Source organism: Coturnix japonica, chromosome 14 (assembly GCF_054131305.1).
Source record: "Coturnix japonica strain WE chromosome 14, WE-NBRP24, whole genome shotgun sequence".
Classification (NCBI taxonomy): Eukaryota; Metazoa; Chordata; class Aves; order Galliformes; family Phasianidae; genus Coturnix; species Coturnix japonica.
In genome coordinates, this window is record NC_140676.1 from 18,016,982 (window position 1) to 18,035,361 (window position 18,380).

The 18,380-nt window shown below is 48.6% G+C and overlaps 1 protein-coding gene across 12 annotated transcripts in view; it reads right to left on the reverse strand.

Moving 5' to 3' along the window:
- CSNK1G1 (casein kinase 1 gamma 1) overlaps nucleotides 1–15,482 on the reverse strand; it is an 82,411-nt gene extending 66,929 nt beyond the window's left edge. For all 12 annotated transcript variants that reach the window (XR_014934453.1, XM_085515996.1, XM_085515993.1 and 9 more), the window contains exon 1: nucleotides 15,395–15,482. The gene's annotated coding sequence lies outside the window, so the exon portion shown is untranslated. The remainder of the gene's footprint in view (nucleotides 1–15,394) is intronic.
- Between the last annotated feature and the right edge of the window lie 2,898 nt (nucleotides 15,483–18,380).

The window sequence follows — 18,380 nt, forward strand, 5'->3', positions numbered from 1 at the left end:
ATTACCCATGTTCTGCTGAAAAACAACATTGGCACATATGAAAGAGTCAAAGTGTAACACAAGAAAATCCCCAGAGTATCTCTGCAACTTCCTGCAGGCAAGGGCCTATCCCAAGAACCCATCCCCACCTTGTGCAAGACATTTGCTGCCAGACCTTTCAACCAGCACAGCAAACACCACTCCTCCCAACCTCACACAGCAGCACCTCACCAGAGGCGCTCCAGCCTCATAAGAGCATCCCAAGCTCACAAGGCAGAGCCCATTGTCCAACCTGGCAGCTGACGATGCTGGGCTGCTCACCCAGAAATCCCACCTGGCAGCAAGGCAGCTCCAGCAAAGCAGAGGGAAACTCAAGGTAAGAGAAGGACCCAGTGCATGACTGCAGCATGTGGCAGATTTGGACTAGAAACCAGGAACCCTGTTTGGCATGGTATGAAATACCTACCACTTGTGGGACAAACAGCAATGGTTACAAGTGAGAATATGCGGTCAGCCCGGTTGGAGCACAAGTTTATCGTGGTAGCCACATTCAGAAAGCCTCAAATTATGCAGAACGCAGTGCAGCACACCTGCTACAGAAAGAAGGGATGAGGATGAAAGAGGCTGTCCTAAGCCACAAGACAGACCCCTTCCAGTTTTTGACAGGTAATTAAGCTTTTGTATGTTTAATTAGTACCTCCAGACACTTGGTGAGTTTCCTGTGACATCTTGATGGCACTCACTGGGCTTGGAGATGTACACATTGAACTCCAAACCTCGGGTTTACAGGATCATGCAGGGGGAAATAGTCTACAAGGATGCCCCAGTTCCCACTGTGCCACCCTGCTCAGGAATATCTCTATTTTACAGTGCCAAAAACAGAAGGACTGGAATACAGAAGCTGTCAGCCTTGCAAGGCATTCTTCCCCATTACTTTACAAGAGAAGTGCAGCTGAGAAGCCAGCCTTCCTGTTTCAGGTTCCCAGGCAGGACCAACATCCCTAAAGGCACCTCAGCAATGGATATTTGTATCTTAACACAGAGCCAGATCCTTCCTTTCCTTATTGGGTCTTGGGGAACTGAGGCAGTGGGAACCAAGAGAGATGATTTCAAAAGCTTTGCATTAGAAAATTCACAGGTGCTGCTCAGCTCCCAGAGGACACCACTTCCATCACAGCATGAAGGTGATGCTACAAAACCTTTCCCTATGGGGCTCACAGGTGATACGCACATAGTTTTGGGATCTTTGTACTTCATCTCATTGCTATTTTATTACCAGTTAGCAGCATAAGCCTCTGGATAATGCTGGAGGAAAAAAAAAAAAAAAAAAAAAAAAAAAAAAAGAAAAAAAAGAACTTAAGGTTTGAGCTTTATGTGTTTAATGTACGGGAGCAATATAAAAATTCCAAACTAATGGATGCTATCCCACTTTGAAGTCTTTGAGCCAGCCAATACTCAAAGAGGGGTCAAAAAGCTTACATTGGTATTAGATGATGGAACAAACCTTAAGAGCAAGAACAACATTCACATCAAGCTTCAGTGGGGAGAAATTGGACTGGGGGCACACACAGCCAGACCTGAAAAATCACCCATCAGACCTGGAGCAATGTGCATTTGGGTCAGCACATTTTCATTCAAAATGAGGTCTCTGCAGATCAGTTCTGGTGAGCAGGGAGGTCTTTGCAGGAGACATCAACACTACTGAGCAGCTTTGGCATAGAAACCTGCAGCACTTCTATTCCGAGCCCAACATGTTAGTGTTCACAAGTTTTATCTAGAGAAAGGCTGGCCTCCCCTCCTAGGAGACATCACGTTTCTACCAACAGAAACACATGAGCAATCTCGAGGTACACACCACGTTCTGGCTGGATTCTTTGCTTATTTGTTTTTAAAACACCACTCCGTATTCCATTCTCTTCCACTGCAGACCTTTAACCAAAGCTATTGAAGCAATTAGAACAGTGAAGATAAGTTCTCTGAACTCTAATAGTTTCAGAACTCCAGGGCAGTCTTGTCCCTAAAGACTCCACCTTCAGCAATGAGAGGAGAGCCAGCAGATGCCCAGGAAAGGGAAAGAAAAGGAAAAGCACATGTAGCATCTTTGGTTTTTATCCCTGGGTCTTTCCAAGCCAGTGTGGGCTTCTGGCCATTCAGCAGTGCTCAGTACGGCCTTCTCATGGGCTTGCCCAACTCCTCTGACCTTGCAGAAGCCTTTGGTAGCCCTAAGCTACAGCTCTGCTCCTGATCCTGCCTGCAGTTACCTCCAGCCAAAGCTCCCACCTCCATGTGGCAGCACAGCTCCCTCCTCCCACCTCCAGCCCTGAGCACCTCACCTACATGACCTGACCTAACCCAACGCTGCCCTTTAAGCTCAGTAAAGACAAACACTTCTTGTCAGAAGGGAAACCAAAGACTCAATTTGATTGCAGAGAATAAATAAGCAGCAATCAGGGAATAAACATGCAGGACTGTTTGCTAATTACCAGTAGATATTAAAACTATGCCTAGTAGCTGTAACAGCAGAAGAGACCCAAACAACACGTTGAGGCCATCTGCCCTTGAAACACGGAAAGCAGCTGCATCAGAAAGAAAAGCCTTACCTCACCAGGTAATCTGCAAGTTTTTCACCAGGAATAAATACTTACAAGCAATACCTGGAGGAGAGCTGGGCACACAGCTCAGTGCCTTAACAACTGCGCTTGCAGCAGAGCTCCTGTGTGCATTCAGTAATTTGCAAATTCCTCTCTGAATACACCCCAAAGCTGACATCTACATTTATTCTGCTCAACTGGAGAATAAAAACCCAGCTTTTATTCTGGTGCTGTACTTGGGCAGCACTCTGAACAGTATTTATTGTCTGACACCTATGAAAAAATAAGTGAAAAAAAACCCCACACTGCTGCTTGCAAAGCTTTGTAAATACCATTTAACATCTTTCAATTCCCCTAACTCGCATGAGTAGCCCACACATTGCCATACATTGTGGCAGAGCACAGCAAATGGGTCTCCATTGCAGTCTTCCCTTTATAAAAGCAGAAGAGCAACCCGAACTTTGTGCTGTACCCCAGCGTGCCAAACTGGGACCTCTGCACACAGACAGAGCCTGCAGAAAGCTCAGCCTGCACACACTCCTACCAGCCCATGCAAAAAGGAAACCAGTGTTTTGTTAGCAGCGAAGCGCTGAAGACTCCAAAAGCAATGCCAACAGTCTTTGTAATGAAAGAGAACATAATGATGCTTCAAATGAGACAAGATCCAAAAAGCTAGAAAAAAACAAGTGGACGCATTCAGATAGTGCTGCTCACGGCACAAGAATTTAACAAAATAGAATTCTTCAAACTCTGAATCATTCAGAGTCCTGCTTCTCCTAAGTTTCATTAGACAAGGTTTTCACCACCCGTACCCATGGGGTGTTCCCTAAAAGGAGCCAGGCTGCATGTTTTCAGTGGTAATGATTCACCTGGTGTTTCATGGCTCAATGACACATCAGCCCGAGTGGACAACGACATTGTAGCTTCACTGAGGACGCTCCAACATAATTGTGATTTATCCTTGGCAAAACGTAACCTGCTCAATACAGCCTCCAGAGCTGGAAGATCAAAGTGGGAAAGCTCAACCCCAGCAATTGCTGACTTCTCACTTGCAGACCATTCAGCCTTCTCCCCACACAGCTGCAGACATCACACAAGCAACAGGAGCCTGTAAGACACCGCATGGCTCAGGGAGAAACAGACACACATCCTAATGCAAAGCATTTGCTTTTTAGCTGGTGCTACAGAGACAGCTAGCTTGACAGCCCTGTTCTGATAACAGAAACATTAGAGCAACAGGTGAGAAGGTAGAACAGGGCCACCCTCGTATGTAAGGATGCAAAACGAGCACACCCTGCCTCCTCCTTTGCTTCCCCCAAGACAGGAATGGAGCTCCCCAATGTGACCATGCTGACTCCTGGCCTGGTGCAATGCAAGTTCAACGAGATGGGCTGGAACACAGCACACATCTTGATTAAACAAATTGTAGCTATGTTGGTTTATACTCATGAGTGGGATTTTAAATTTGAGTTATCAAATCAGGCGTTCAGGAACGCTGCAATGATAGTCTCAGATGCCTCTACTCACTCCACGTCATCATCTGAAACACCCAGTACCGGGATCACATTCTATACTGCACCATCATCACAATGCACTTTGCTCACCTTTTGGATTTCTTCCTCTCCAAGGGGTCCCCTTATGGTCTACACAGTTGAGACTTAAAGAGTTGAGAGCACCTGTACGAGGAACATTTTCACTCCTAGTCTCTTCTGGAAGAAGCAAAGTCCTCTGAAGTTTGAAAGAAGTTATCCCAAAAGAGATATAAAATTAAAAATTATAAATGTCCATCTCATCCAAGGAGTTTCCTTGTGAGATGCCTTCAATAGGAACCTGACAATGAGTTTCTTTAGTTCACAAGTTCTGTAATAGATAATAGTAACCAGCCATCCAAGACCAGTAAGTCATCCAACTTACTGCTGTGATAATTTGCTCAGCAATCTCACACTTGATACACAAGTTTACTGACTCCTTTATACTCCAGATGCTCATCAGCACAGGGATGCCTTGAGCCTGATCACCAGTCAGTAACCCACATACATCTATTTGGGGTCTATTTGGTTATCAGGTTCAGGCTGATAACTCTGCAGAGCAGAAAGTCTGTCACACACATCTAACACATATGGCCCTCTGCAGAGAAGGGGTGATGCTTTCCAGGAGAAGCCTCCATCCATCCGCATTTCTGCTGCTCCTCAAGAGCTCCCTTTCAACAGGCTTTAGGTGCTTCTCTTTATCCCTCCTGGTTCCCTTCCTCCCCATGTCCCAACCTTTTAGAAGATGCTAACAAGCTGGTTAACAATAACTAGCCAGAAAGATTTTACTATTAACACACACATGTTAAACTCCGTTATCTCCTGCAATAGTTGTGGTAGTTTAAAGAAAATTGCCTGAGAACGTTAAGAGTCAAGGAGAATCAATACATATGCACTCTAGAAGTTGAGAGGCGCTTGCAGGCTGAACTTGCAGAAGGATGAAATGATATCTTCCAAGAAAATCCAGAATGTGCTGTCCATGAAACACAGCAATCCCAAGCGAAAACTCCTGCTGGTTTCCCTTATCAGCCACATTTGTGAAAGTCTACCTCATTATGGCAACAGGAGAAAAACATCTCAACAATACTCGGAGAGCTGAGTGCTGGGTCAGAGGCAGAGGAGCTCACAAACAGGTTTGACAGGCAGCAGGAGCAGTGCAGGGAAAGGCAGGACCCAGACCTCACCTCCTGGCCACACACTTCCAACCACAGCCTTGCAAGCGTTTAACACTTCGCTGTGGGATATCACTGTCTAGAAAGAATGAAGCTTCTAGCTTTTGTGTTTAGGTGCAAAGCTTCAACAACAGCTGCTCACACGACCTAAAAACTCCTCTGCATGTTTTCACAGGAAAATGCATGGCTTGATAAATCAATCTCTGATTAAATCAGATCAAGATTTTTAGTAGACATGGTTCAGCAAGCTAGAAACCCATGAAAGCAGTCCTCAGTTTGACAGCCATGCCATAAACACACACAAAACCAGCACTGCTGATGCTCTGCTGGCTGGAACTCACGTAATTACTATGACAGAGGACATAACGAGGTGCATGCCTTACTCCTTATTGCACAGCCTAGGCCCTGGGCTATTAGCAGTCCAGTGCCTGCAGAGGAACTGCTGCTCACCATCCCACACAAGGAGAGCTGAAGGGAAGCATTATGATCACCTCCTCCCACTTTCTACATGGAATACAATTTTCCCATTTAAAGTGACTGAACTTAATGTTCAATTACCTTATTTGTCCCCTGTTTCTATTTTTTTCCCTACTATTTGTTTTAATTTGCCTCGTTTCAGTTTCTACTCACTCCATCTTAAAATGCCTTTACACATTAACCATTAAATGTTGTGTGACGAATCTCCTCTGACCACACGTGGCACAGCAGAGCTGGAGGTATGTGCGGCATGCTGAGCCCTCCCCTCCAGGTATCTGCAGCCCAAGCAGCCACAGTTCTGTTTAGGAAATCCCATCTCCTCAGTATTTCCAAAAGAAGAGCTCATGAGATGGAATACATGAATACCCACATCACAGAATCCTCTGCTGGTACCTTGCCACCATTCACAATGATCGCAGATGCCATAGGAACAGCTCCAGCATCTGGAACCACCGGATTAAGCATGTTAGCATGATATGCCTGCTGCATCCTAATAGCATTTGTTCTGTAGACCTGCTGACCACAGCTTTCTCTAATCGCTTACTGAAACTCATTCAGCACTATTCAGTGACTCTAGCACTTCATCAGATTCATGCTTCAGCCCCCAAAGAATTCAAACAACCACGTGTGTTACCTGTAGCAAGCAAGAGACCACCTGCAATGACCAAGTTATCTGGAGTACAGATCAATTCTTCAAGTCTGACCAGCAAGCCATGGCCATGCTATACAGTAAGGGGTTTCCCCACATCCCTATGAAGAGTTTATTCCACAAGCTAAAAGCCACCCCACTCACTGCACTCCTGAACACAAGGAAGGACAGCAGACACCCAAACGTCCCCCCATTCAGCTCCCAGCATGCTGCCAGCTGCAGGAAAGTTTGATGTTTCTGAGGGATGGCAGACAGACTCCTAAAGGTTGATAACACATTAAAGGTGTAAGTAGTGGGCTCCAGGATCCAATAAAAGCTTCTTACTGCACTCACAGGAGTATTTGTCTAATTTAAAAGCACAAAAAATGTGACCATGTAGGATAAGGCAAACAGTGCATGGAGCTGGACAGCTCTGGCATGTTTTGTCGCATGGATTTACTTCCTTGTACTCCCTGATAGCATCTGTACAAAGTAGAGTTTTTCTCCAGCTTCTAGGAGGTGAATTTAACCTCCCCTAGAAGAAAACTATTGCCATTCACACAGTTAAGAGATTACACCTGCATGAAGAAACTTTGCTTCAGCTTCCACTTTCAACCCACAGTCTTCAGTATAGCCATCACCAAGCCACGCTCACCTCCAAGCAATCCCCACTACGTACCAGGTCAGCTCCTGTCAAAGCCCCAGTACCAAGGATCGCTGCACACCAGCAGATCACTGGTAGGCCTGCTGAGCTGCAGCCAGGCCAGGAATTACTGCCAGCACAGCACTGAAAGCATCAGCCGATTATCCAACACAGAAAACCTTTCAGCGTCACTGATCCCCCAAAGCTCTGCCCATCCCAGAAATGCAGCCTTTACATTCTGATTTAGATATCTAGAGATGAGCTGGAGAAGCCCTTGTAACACAAGGTCATACCTAGCTTGCCGGAAGACTAAATTTAGCCCTGTGTGCTTCAAGTAATTCTATTAGTTATGGAAAGAAAAGATAGTAGTGTTGAGCATTGGTCCAAGGGTAAAGCCTTGGGAAGAGTTGACTCCATTTAATTGCAAATGATCCCAAAGCTACCAGCAGGGTGCCCCAACTCAATTCAGCAGAAGAGGGACAGTTAAATACTACATAAAATCAGCACTGCCGCTCTATTTAAGGCAGGTTTGCTCAAGTGGTGTAAACTATTACTACATCCAGTTTTAGCGTGTAAGACAGGAGAGCAAGGAGGTTTAACAGATGGGCTTTCAGCAGAAATGTATTTTAGAACACCTCCTTAGCAGGCATATTTCCGACTCTAACACTACAACCACAACGTGCCATGGAAGAGCTGATCTGCCAGAACACAGGGATTACTCAAACTTTTGTCAGTGTTACCAGAGAGTGACTGAACGGTTTGCAAAGACAGGCTCCAGTTTACCCAATGCTGTCACAAAAAACAGCTTTGTAACAGTTACTAATTTTCAAAGCCATAAAGATGGGGGTGACTCATTCACCAGCACGAGGTGTGTTGGGTCTCAGGATCAGAATCAGTACCGCTGCACTCAGCTGAGGTTCCAAATCCAGGATCGCTACAAGCATTCAAGAGACTCTACATGTGAAAAAGAGAATTTGGTTTGAAGATAGCACTGGGGAACATCTACAATACCTGCACCAGCCCTGCCAGCTTCACAGACCCTGCAGGACATCTGAGCATTAGCTCAATGGCACTTAACGACAAAAGCAGGATGAATGAGCACAGAGCTTCTTGCAGTAGATGCAGAGGATCCACAGTCCAACACAGACCCCAGGAGGCTCAGAAAGCAGCTGGCAGCACAGGAGGCTGCCCCAGCACCCAGCCCTCCTCTGGGCACTGCTCCTCACACCTGAGCCAGCCCCTGAGGCATCCTGGCCAGCAGGGATCCCCACAACCAGCCCTAGCTCACACTGTTCCTGTCAAAGCCCTGTATCTGCACAGACCAGAAGGAACAGAACAAGTGCTTCCAGAACAACATGCCCCAAGTCATAGATCTTGACAAGTGAAGGCATTCTGGCACATGTAGTAACTGCTAGCATTGAGAAATGATTAAGAAAAACAACCAACAGAGCAGCAGGGCTGTATCCAGTAAGTCTAGACAAAGGACTGTGTATTGGTTTCCAGCCTAAAACCAGTTTTGGATCGCAACCACTGAATAATATAAATCTCAGCACAGATACTCCTGCAGCAGCAGCAGAACGCAGCCTAACTATGATTTACCATCACTGGTGTTGCATCCATCATGAGTGAAACTGAAGCCTTGGTGCCGCCAACACTGCACAGAGCTTTTTCAGAATGAGAAACCTGTCAAAACCTTTCCAAACAGAGGACGGCTGGGAAGCACTATCAGATGCCTGAGAGGCTGCAGTCCTGATCTCAGCTGCAGAATGATCACCTAGGGAAGCCAAGGACCTGAAAGCCATCCAAACTGGCAGCAGCTATGCCAGCCAAGGTAATCCAAAATGAGACTGCAAACAAGCAGCCCTTGGTATGGGAAAGAACCTGGTGGGAGCACACTGAGCATTTTGGAAGGCACTTTGAAAGCATCCAGGCTGCTCAGGTTAAGAGCTGCCACAATCCCTCCCTTCCAATGCACACAGGCACAGTGTTACCTGCAGCTTCAGCCCTCCCATGAGCACTCTGCTGAAAAGCAACAGCAGGAACAAGCCTCCATCATCACCCCGAAGGTGAGACCTTTGAAGTCTAACAGCCTTGAAAAGAGACAGCTACAAAGTGTGCAGTCTCTGCCTCATTAAAATAAGATGTTACAGGTTAATAAGTTTCCATTTGTTCACTCAAGCTTGTTCTTTCAAGATCTAGGAAATAAAACAAAGCTGTAGAAGCAAGCCTTGTGCATTACAAGGACAGTTAGAAAGTACCTGAGGACAGCCAGAGCCGCTCCACCAGGGCTGCTGCAGCACTCGGGATGAAGGACCTGGAAACGTTCAGCTCAGTTGTTTCAGTTTATTTGCCAGAACTGTCTCTTGCAGTGGAACGACTTTATAAGCCATATTGCACAGGACTTCCTCTCATTTGTTGTTTTTAACAGACCTAAATAAGCAGAAGTCAAGCCTACACAAAGATTTTTGACTCACAAGGAACCAAACCTGAAGACCTAGCAAGGCCTGAGACCCCACGACTGCTACACTCCGGAAACTCACCCAGAAAAACCTCCCACAGGAAAACAGCTCCATTCCTGTCCCCCTCCTTGACACAAGCAAGACTAGATAGATGCAAACAGATTTCCCTTTCCCCCCCATCCTGCAGTATGAGAAAGAGAAAGAAAGAGACTGGATTAAATCAAACCCTCTGATTTATACTCGGAAATGAACATGCAGCAGCCAGCAAACAAGCAGAGCTCAGGTTGTTATTTCTGCAAACAAGATGTTACCCTAATTACAGGTGTAAGAAAGATTAGTGCTTAAGTGGAAACTCACAGTTTTCAGCCTCATAAGCTAGAAAGATTTACCTAAGATGATTTAAAACGTGATTTGAGCTCCACAGCAAGTTGCTAAGATGGAGGCTATTGTGTTTTGTAAGATGAATAGCTTCAAGAAGCACGTTTCAGGCTGGTTGGCTTCACGGAGCTCAAAAGCAGGTTTCTCCTACCACTTCCATAGCTCTGGCACTAGGAATTACAATTCCTTGTGAACCAGGGGTGGGGGGAGGGGAAGGGAGTACTCAACAAAAAGCTGCTATTCCAGAGTTTTCTTAACAAGCCTCAAACTCATCAAACTTTATCAATATACATTAAAAGACATATATGGGACAGCAACTACTCAGGATAGTTAACAAGCCATGGGCTCCTCTCTAACACAGCATGTGCTACACAACCAGCCGTGAGAAACAACAGGAATGTGACAGCCTCAGAGAAAGGACAGCAGGTTCAGGACCACAAAGAAAAGTTTGTTTCTTTGTAAACAGCTGCAGTTTTCCCAGTCTAAAGGAATGTCATAATATAATCATAAGAGGGAAAAAAGAGGAGCAGCAGGATAGTAAAGGCAGACAGAAAACAGTTTTTCTAGCTCACAACAGAATATCTCCAATTCCTGCATTAGGAACAAACCCATGTCGTTCAGTCATCTTCCACAAAGCACAAACTGACAGGCTAATCTTCTGGGTAGGACGGCTGTCAGCTCTTCAGGCTATTAAGTTATTATCCAGAAGAGATTTGCTCACAGACGAGCAAACCAAACCAGAAGACTCAGACAGGTAAGAGACACCTATCCATTCGGGAAAGTGAGCTGCTCTAAGTAGGTTTTAAAGGAATAACATAGGAAACAGCAAGAGAAAAACTGAGGTGACCTCACACTGATTTGTGCCAGTTGTGATAACTGCTTTATTTCCACAAGCAGTCTGGTTTTCTGAATCAGAAATTCAAAAGACATCTAGTAAAGACTTAGAATATCTCCTCTATCTTTAAAAGATAGGGAACTTTACGTGGAACTTTATGATTGAGGAGGAACCAAGTCTAAGATTTTACCTATCCTGCAGCCTGTGCTTTCTGCACCCCAAAGCCCTCAGTCTTCTCAGCTCTCTACAGCTCAAGCTGCCATCACTTCCACACTGCCACCAACCTCACCTGGCCCCAGAGGCTGTTTGCTCAGCCATCCCCTCCTCGTGCAGGGACACACTCCTAAGTAACACCAGGCAAGAGCTGCAGGCTGTGGTCCAAGTGAGTGCTGCTGACAGATGAGGAGGGGAAGTTTCTGGGGGCTGAGAATGAGAAGCTGATGACCAACAGCTCCGTGACAGCATTTCAAAGAGCTGCTCCCACACTCGGGCTCCAACTCATTGGGAACTGAGAATGAAGAACTGGAAGCCTGTACAAGAATGAGGGGTCTGATTCAATCAGAACAGCACTCAGAACAGGCACTTGAAATAGAGATTAAAGACTCCTCTGACACTTCAGCATGAGAGCAGGGAGAAGAACATGTGTCCCAGGATCATGTGGCTTTTGGGGGAAGAGAAGCTGATTCATAAAATCTCATCTCCTCAAGAATATCTTACATGGATGGCAAGGGGGAGAAATACAGAAACCAAAGCAAAAAGAAAGAAAATTAATATGGGTGAAATAAGATGGAAAGCCAAAACTGAGGCACATGTTCCTACATAAACGCTGGAGAAACTCTTTAAATGCCTGTTTTCTAAGCGATGATGTGGGCGTAGCACATATTCAAACCACAGGGAAGGGCAGAGGAGTAAATGGGATACTCGGTGTTCAAGCACTGAATGTCTGGAAGATCCAAGGCCCTGAAAGTTTTCAGGTGGCACCACGTGAGCAACCCAAGCCCAGTGTATTATGAAGAAGGGAATCACAACTCCAGGCTCAAACCAGAACAGCGTGGCCTCAGCCACGCCAGCAACAACAGCAGCTGACCTGTGCTGACCAGGGGTTGGACAAGCAGGGAGCGTGGCATTAAACTGAGCCTCCACTCAAACCACTGAGTGTTGTGTCAACATGCAACACCAGAACCAGTTCTTAAACATCATGAGGCAACTCCTCCCCAGCAGCACAAAGGAGCGGTTGCAGTGCCTCATTTTACTTCCAACAGCAAGAAACTGAGTACGAGCTACCACAGTGAGACCTAACCATGCTGAAGAATAAGAGAATCCAAGGCACCACATTGTACCAGAGCAGGATGAGGACGTTCCCTGCATAGCTTCTTGCTCAAAGCTGTGCTGGGTACCCAAAAGGTGCTTGCAGCAGTTTTTAAAGGAGTTATATAGAGGTATCTAAGCCAGACAGCCACATTAGGCAAGTCCTAAGGAACAGACTAAGCGAATACTGGGCTAATTCTATTTTATCAAACGAAGTCAAGTCTCAGGAGTAGTTGGAGGTTGGTTTGATTTAATTTAGTCCTTTTGAAGGAGCACATGAACGAGAGGCAGCTGATACACTCCATTGAAAACAAGAAACCAACAAGTACACTGAATAACAAGATCCTTCACCAACAGTCTGCGGGGAACAAAGCTGTCACAAGATTAAAGGAAAAATCCTTCACACACTTAAGTAACCAGTAAAAAAAAATACACGTAAGAAACAGAAGAAAAGCATCACCAGTCATCAATGTAGCAGAGGGACTCACCACTGCATTCTGCTCTGCTCCACTCTATTGAACTGTGCAATACTGAGATGACAACATTTGCTATCCTGAATAATTTAACATTATCAGTAAATAAGGGCAGTGACTCTAAGGAACTGCAGCAAAACCTCGAGACACAAGTAGGTGATACAAGCAAAGTACGGCACATCAGAAATGACAAACTCTAAACACCAGACAGAGCTCAAGCCAATGCCCATGAACAGGACTTCAGCAGTGTATGCCCCCAAAAAGGAGCTTCCTAAGACTATCAATACCATGGAAAATGCAAAGAAGCAATTGGTTCCAAATCTATTCCTTGCTACTTTCTTTTTTGGACATCCTGTTGTTTTCTGTCCCTTCCTTGTATGTGGGCTATGCAAGCAGTAGTCTCCAGGCTTAGCGTCCCTTGAGCACCATAATGATTCGAGTGAGTGGGCAGATCCCTGGAAGGGCACAGGATTTAAGCGTTATTACACCCAGCATGGGAAGGTCATAAAATGTTGGAATGAGAAAAACAGAGCAGTATTTCCTCAAAACTGCCATATTTGTGTGCTCCTACCCCAGGCATCTGTTGCTGCTTACCAGTAAGCAGGATGCTGGGCCGAATGGATCACTGTACGTCACCTGAAGGCCCTTCGTATGGCATTATATAGGAGTACACATGTAACCTGAAGACATGTGGCATCTGGTTTCTTCTGAAAAGGTGGGAATTCAGGAGACATCCACCAAAAATAAAAGGCAGTGAGTCTAAAACAGCCACAAGTTTCTGCCATCAGCCTCAACCAGCTCATAGCTCCTCCTGTAATGCTCTTCCTGTCAATCCACATCATCTTTACCAGAACATCCAGCAGCAACTTCAGCTTGAAAAGCTGAATTGGTGGCAGTACAGAGAATTGGAACAGCACAGAAACTCCCATGGAAGAGAAATACAGATGGCATGGAGCAAGGCAAGGCCATCAACTTCAGTCTTTGCAAAAAGCTGTTTGAGGAACTGGAAGCTTTTAATGCAATTGAACAAGAGACTGGATATTAGCTTTCTGCAAGCCACCAACCTGAGGGAGCAGTGAAAGGCAATGGCATGAAGGAACTCTCCATGACACTGTGCAGCATCCCCAGGAGACCTGCTTAGGTCAGTCACGTCTGGGGGGTTAGTTTAAGCAAACACGTGCACAGCAGAGATGGGCAGATAACCTGAAAAACAGCAACCATGGGGCTCAGAGAGAAGCCAAGAACAAAGCACACTCTGAAAGCACCAGAGAAGAGGTGGTGTTGGCACAAAAACAGATGGCTACATATTGGCTGCAAATAAGGTTGCAGTAAGAACCTGAAGCAAGGTCTCACTCATCAGCGTAACAGTGGCTTTCCACACAGAGCAGCACAGCAAGCAACCCCAAAGAGGGTAAAGCAGCAGGAACTTCAGGCAAACAGCTGGAAAGACACTTTTAGGGATTCCTCTTGAGCTTCTGCAGGCCTTAACACAGCAGCTCCTCCCAAAAAGAAGCGACAAGAAAAGGTTCTAAGGGGGGCTTCATTGAGTCCAGAAAATGGAATCTCATGGCAGACAGCATTGGAAGAAACATCTGTATCTAAACAGAGTAGCTACTTAATGCAAGGCACAAGTGGAAGGCAGCGATTTTATCAAGCTGATAGTGTAGTATTTCACCAGAGTCAGCAGGATTTCTGCCAAAGGTTTCTATATCACCCATACCAGGGTACCACCACACTGCGAGCAGCAACTTCAACACCAAGAACAGACATTCCTGGCTATTTCTCAGTCTTTCAAAGTACACTTTGTTTTTATGAGCCGCACTAAAACAGAATTACCTTTTCTAAGCACCACACCACTTACATTTGAGACCTTTTGCCATCAGTTTGCACTTCTCCTGGGGTCACCCTTCCTGCACAACACCTTTTGACAACCTTTCTAATCAGTGGCATTTCTGGAGGACTCCCAGCTGTTTGCACAGAGCAAATCCACAGCAAATCCAGCTACAACACCCAGACCCACTGACACCACCGGCACTCTGCTTCCAGGAGAGCCCCGCCACCAAAACACTGCATCCAGTGAGGAACCCTCTGCACGAAGGCAATCTGTCCCTGCTCACCGTTCAAAGGAGCTCTTTTTGTGTTTGGAATGTGTCTGTAGGAAAGTGCCGATAATATACGATAAGAGCTTCTACACGGGAACAATGCTCCCTCTTCTCCGCTTGCCCACCAGCCTCGGCAGGCAGCCGGAGGTACCGACAGGGGATTACAATAAAAAAGCAACTTCGGTTGCTCCAGAGATGGGAGACTGATGCAAATCGAAGGCAGCAGCTGGAGCACAGAGCGCGGAAGGACTCGAGGAGCAGCAGCTGGCTGCCCATATGCGTTAGGTCACCGATATCAGAATAATTCAGGCCTGAGCTCACACCCGCGGCACCGGTGGAAGCCGAGAACGAGGATGATGCCCCCGGCGCTGGGGGAGCAGCGCTACGGCCGAGCAAAGGGCTGAGCGCCCACAAAGCCCCGCAAAGAGGAGGAGGGGGTCGGAGCTCGGCACCGCAGGGTGGGAGCAAGTCCCCCGGGCAGCCCCGCGCCGAACGCGGCCAATTCCCCGGGCAGCGGGGGACACAAAGGAGCCGAAGCGCCGCACGGAGCCCGGGTCGCCGCTCCGCCAGGAAACGCGGCCCGGCCCCGCCCGCGAGCAGCCCTTCATCACGGGGACAACGGAGCCCCGGGGACAGCCGCCCGCGGGCCCCGCTCCCGGTGAGGCGGCTCCGAGCACGGACGCACGCACCCACCCACCCACCCACCCACACACACTCAGGGCGACTCCGCGACGAGCCCCGGCCCCAAAGCGGCCAGACGCGGCACGGCCGAACCCCGAGGCCCCGAACCCCCGGCCCCGGGCCCGGGCCCGGGCCCTACCTGGCTGCGCCGCGCTGGGCTGAGCTGAGCTGGGCTGGGCCGGGCAGGCCCCGCCGCTGCTCCTCCCTCCGCCGCGCTCGACGGGGAGGGCGCCGACCCGGAAGCGCTCGGTAAAGCCCCGCCCCTCCCCGGGCACCGCCCTATGGCGAGAGAGCGGCGCCGCCGCACGGCTGCACTTCCGGGTGGCGGCGGCGGCGGGCTCGCCTTGGCAACCGCGTTGGTTGCTATGCGGAAGCGGGGCCGGCGGCGGAGCGGGGTGTGGGAGGAGGGGACGGAGCGGAGCGCGATGACCGCTCATAGAGCCGCGTTACCGTTCGGTGCTCGCTTTTTTAAAGCACGAGGCCCCAGCGCCGCCCGTACCGGGGCTCACCGCCCTCGCACCGAATTTCCCGAGCGCCCCGACCCGCCCGTGTCACGGCCCAGCCCGGCGGCTCCGGCACAGGGCAGCGGGAACGGCCCGTTCTGGGACTGACATGACAACGTGGCACAGCGCCGTCCCACATCCCACACCCAGCACCTCTAAGGAGCTGTTATTTGTGCCGAAGCCTTTCCCTGCACGGAGGCTCCGATGACAGCAGGGCAAAGCCGGGTCAGCGGCACCGCGCAGCGCCCGGTACCTGCAAGTGCTGACACCTATTGTCAGCGGGGGGAATTTCTCCTCTTTGTCTTTGTGGGTGTTTGTAAGCGCTCTGAGGAGCTGAGACCAGTTAAAAAGGCTGCAGTGTGTTCATATGGACCACAATATGGGATTATCATCAAATCACGACTTACAGGACATGCAGATGTGGGATCAGGAAAGCCAAGGCGCAGGCAGAACTGAACTTGGCGAGGGATGTGAAAAACAATAAGAAAACCTTCTACAGGTACATTGGCCAGAAGAGACAGGCCAAAATGGGCGTACCTACTCTGGTAAATTTAAAAGGAGAAATGGCTTCAACAGATGAAGAGAAAGCTGAGGTGCTGAATGAGTTCTTCACCTCGGTCTTCACTGGTGGCCAGGATTCTAGTCTTTTTCACGTCCCTAAGTCTTGCACCCCCATACCTCCATGTGGGGACCAAGGAGGTAAATCCCTCCCCACTGTAAGGGTAGAGCAAGTCCGAGAGTGCCTCCTTAGACTGAATGAGTATAAGTCTATGGGGCCAGATGGTGTGCATCCCAGGGTCCTGAAGGAGCTGGCTGAGGTGGTTGCTGAGCCGCTCTCCATCATATTTGAGAAGTCGTGGCTGTCAGGTGAGGTCCCGGATGATTGGAGGAAGGGTCACGTCACTCCCATTTACAAGAAGGGGAGCAGGGACGACCCGGGTAACTACAGGCCGGTGAGTCTCACCTCTGTGCCTGGGAAGATTATGGAACAGATCCTCCTGGACAACATGCTTGATCGCATAAAGAACAAGCATGTGATCCGAGACAGCCAGCATGGCTTCACCAGGGGAAGGTCATGCTTAACTAATCTTGTGGCCTTCTATGATGGAGTGACGGCGTTGGTGGATGAAGGGAAGGCGACCGATGTCATTTACCTGGACCTGAGCAAGGCCTTTGATATGGTCCCCCATCACATCCTCATCTCCAAATTGGAGGGAGGTGGATTTGATGGGTGGACAACTAGATGGATAAGCAATTGGTTGAAAGGCCGCAGACAGAGGGTGGTGGTCAATGGCTCTATGTCCAGGTGGAGGCCGGTAACGAGCGGCGTCCCTCAAGGGTCTGTCTTGGGACCGGTGCTCTTTAACATCTTTATTAATGACATCGATGAGGGAATGGAGTGCACCCTCAGCAAGTTTGCTGATGACACCAAGCTGAGTGGTGCGGTCGATATGGTGGAGGGAACGGATGCCATTCAGAGGGACCTTGACAGGCTGGAAAGCTGGGCTCGGGTGAACCTAATGAGGTTCAACACGGCAAAGTGCAAGGTTTTGCACTTGGGCCGGAAGAACCCCAGGCACCTGTACAGGCTGGGAGGAGTGGTCCTTGAGAGCAGCTCGGCAGAGAAAGACCTAGGGGTCCTGATAGATGAGAAACTTAACATGAGCCAGCAGTGCGCTCTGGCAGCCCGGAAAGCAAATGGGATCCTGGGCTCCATCAGGAGAGGGGTGGTCAGCAGGGATAGGGAGGTGATCGTCCCTCTCTACTCTGCTCTTGTGAGGCCCCATCTGGAGTACTGTGTCCAGGTGTGGAGCCCTCAGTACAAAAAAGACATGGAGATTTTGGAAAGGGTCCAGAGGAGGGCCACAAAGATGATCAGGGGGCTGGAGCACCTCCCCTATGAGGACAGGCTGAGGGAGCTGGGTTTGTTCAGCCTGGAGAAGAGAAGGTTGCGGGGTGACCTCATTGCAGCCTTTCAATACCTGAAGGGAACTTATTCCCAGGAGGGGAGTAAACTCTTCGAAAGGGCTGATAATAGCAGGACTAGGGGAAATGGTTTTAAGTTGAAGGAGGGAAGATTTAGGTTGGATGTTAGGGGAAAGTTCTTTACTAGAAGGGTGGTTAGGTCCTGGAACAGGCTGCCCAATGAGGTTGTGGATGCCCCGTCCTTGGCGGTGTTCAAGACCAGGTTGGACAGGGCCCTGGGCAACCTGGTCTAGTAAATGTGTATGTTTGGTGGCCCTGCCAGGCAGGGGGGTTGGAACTACATGATCCTTGAGGTCCCTTCCAACCCGGGTAATTCTGTGAGAAGGAGCCGCAGGAACCTGAAACTGCAATGCAGCATGCTGTATGTTAGCGCTGCAGGAGCAATAACAAACCAGAGGTGAAGTTTTCAGAGCACACTGCTGCTCTCAGTGCCCACAAGGCGCAGGAGCCGCGCAGCCCCATCCCGCCGCTACTCGGCTCCTCACAGCTCGGGGCTGCACCGAGCCGTGCTGCCCTTCTCCGTTACTTCGTATAAAAGAGGATGCGTCTATGCGATGTTTGTGTACGGGATACACGTACACCGGCTGCGTTTTTCGGAACAAAGCCCTGAGGGAGTGACCCGTCCCAGAGCCGGGG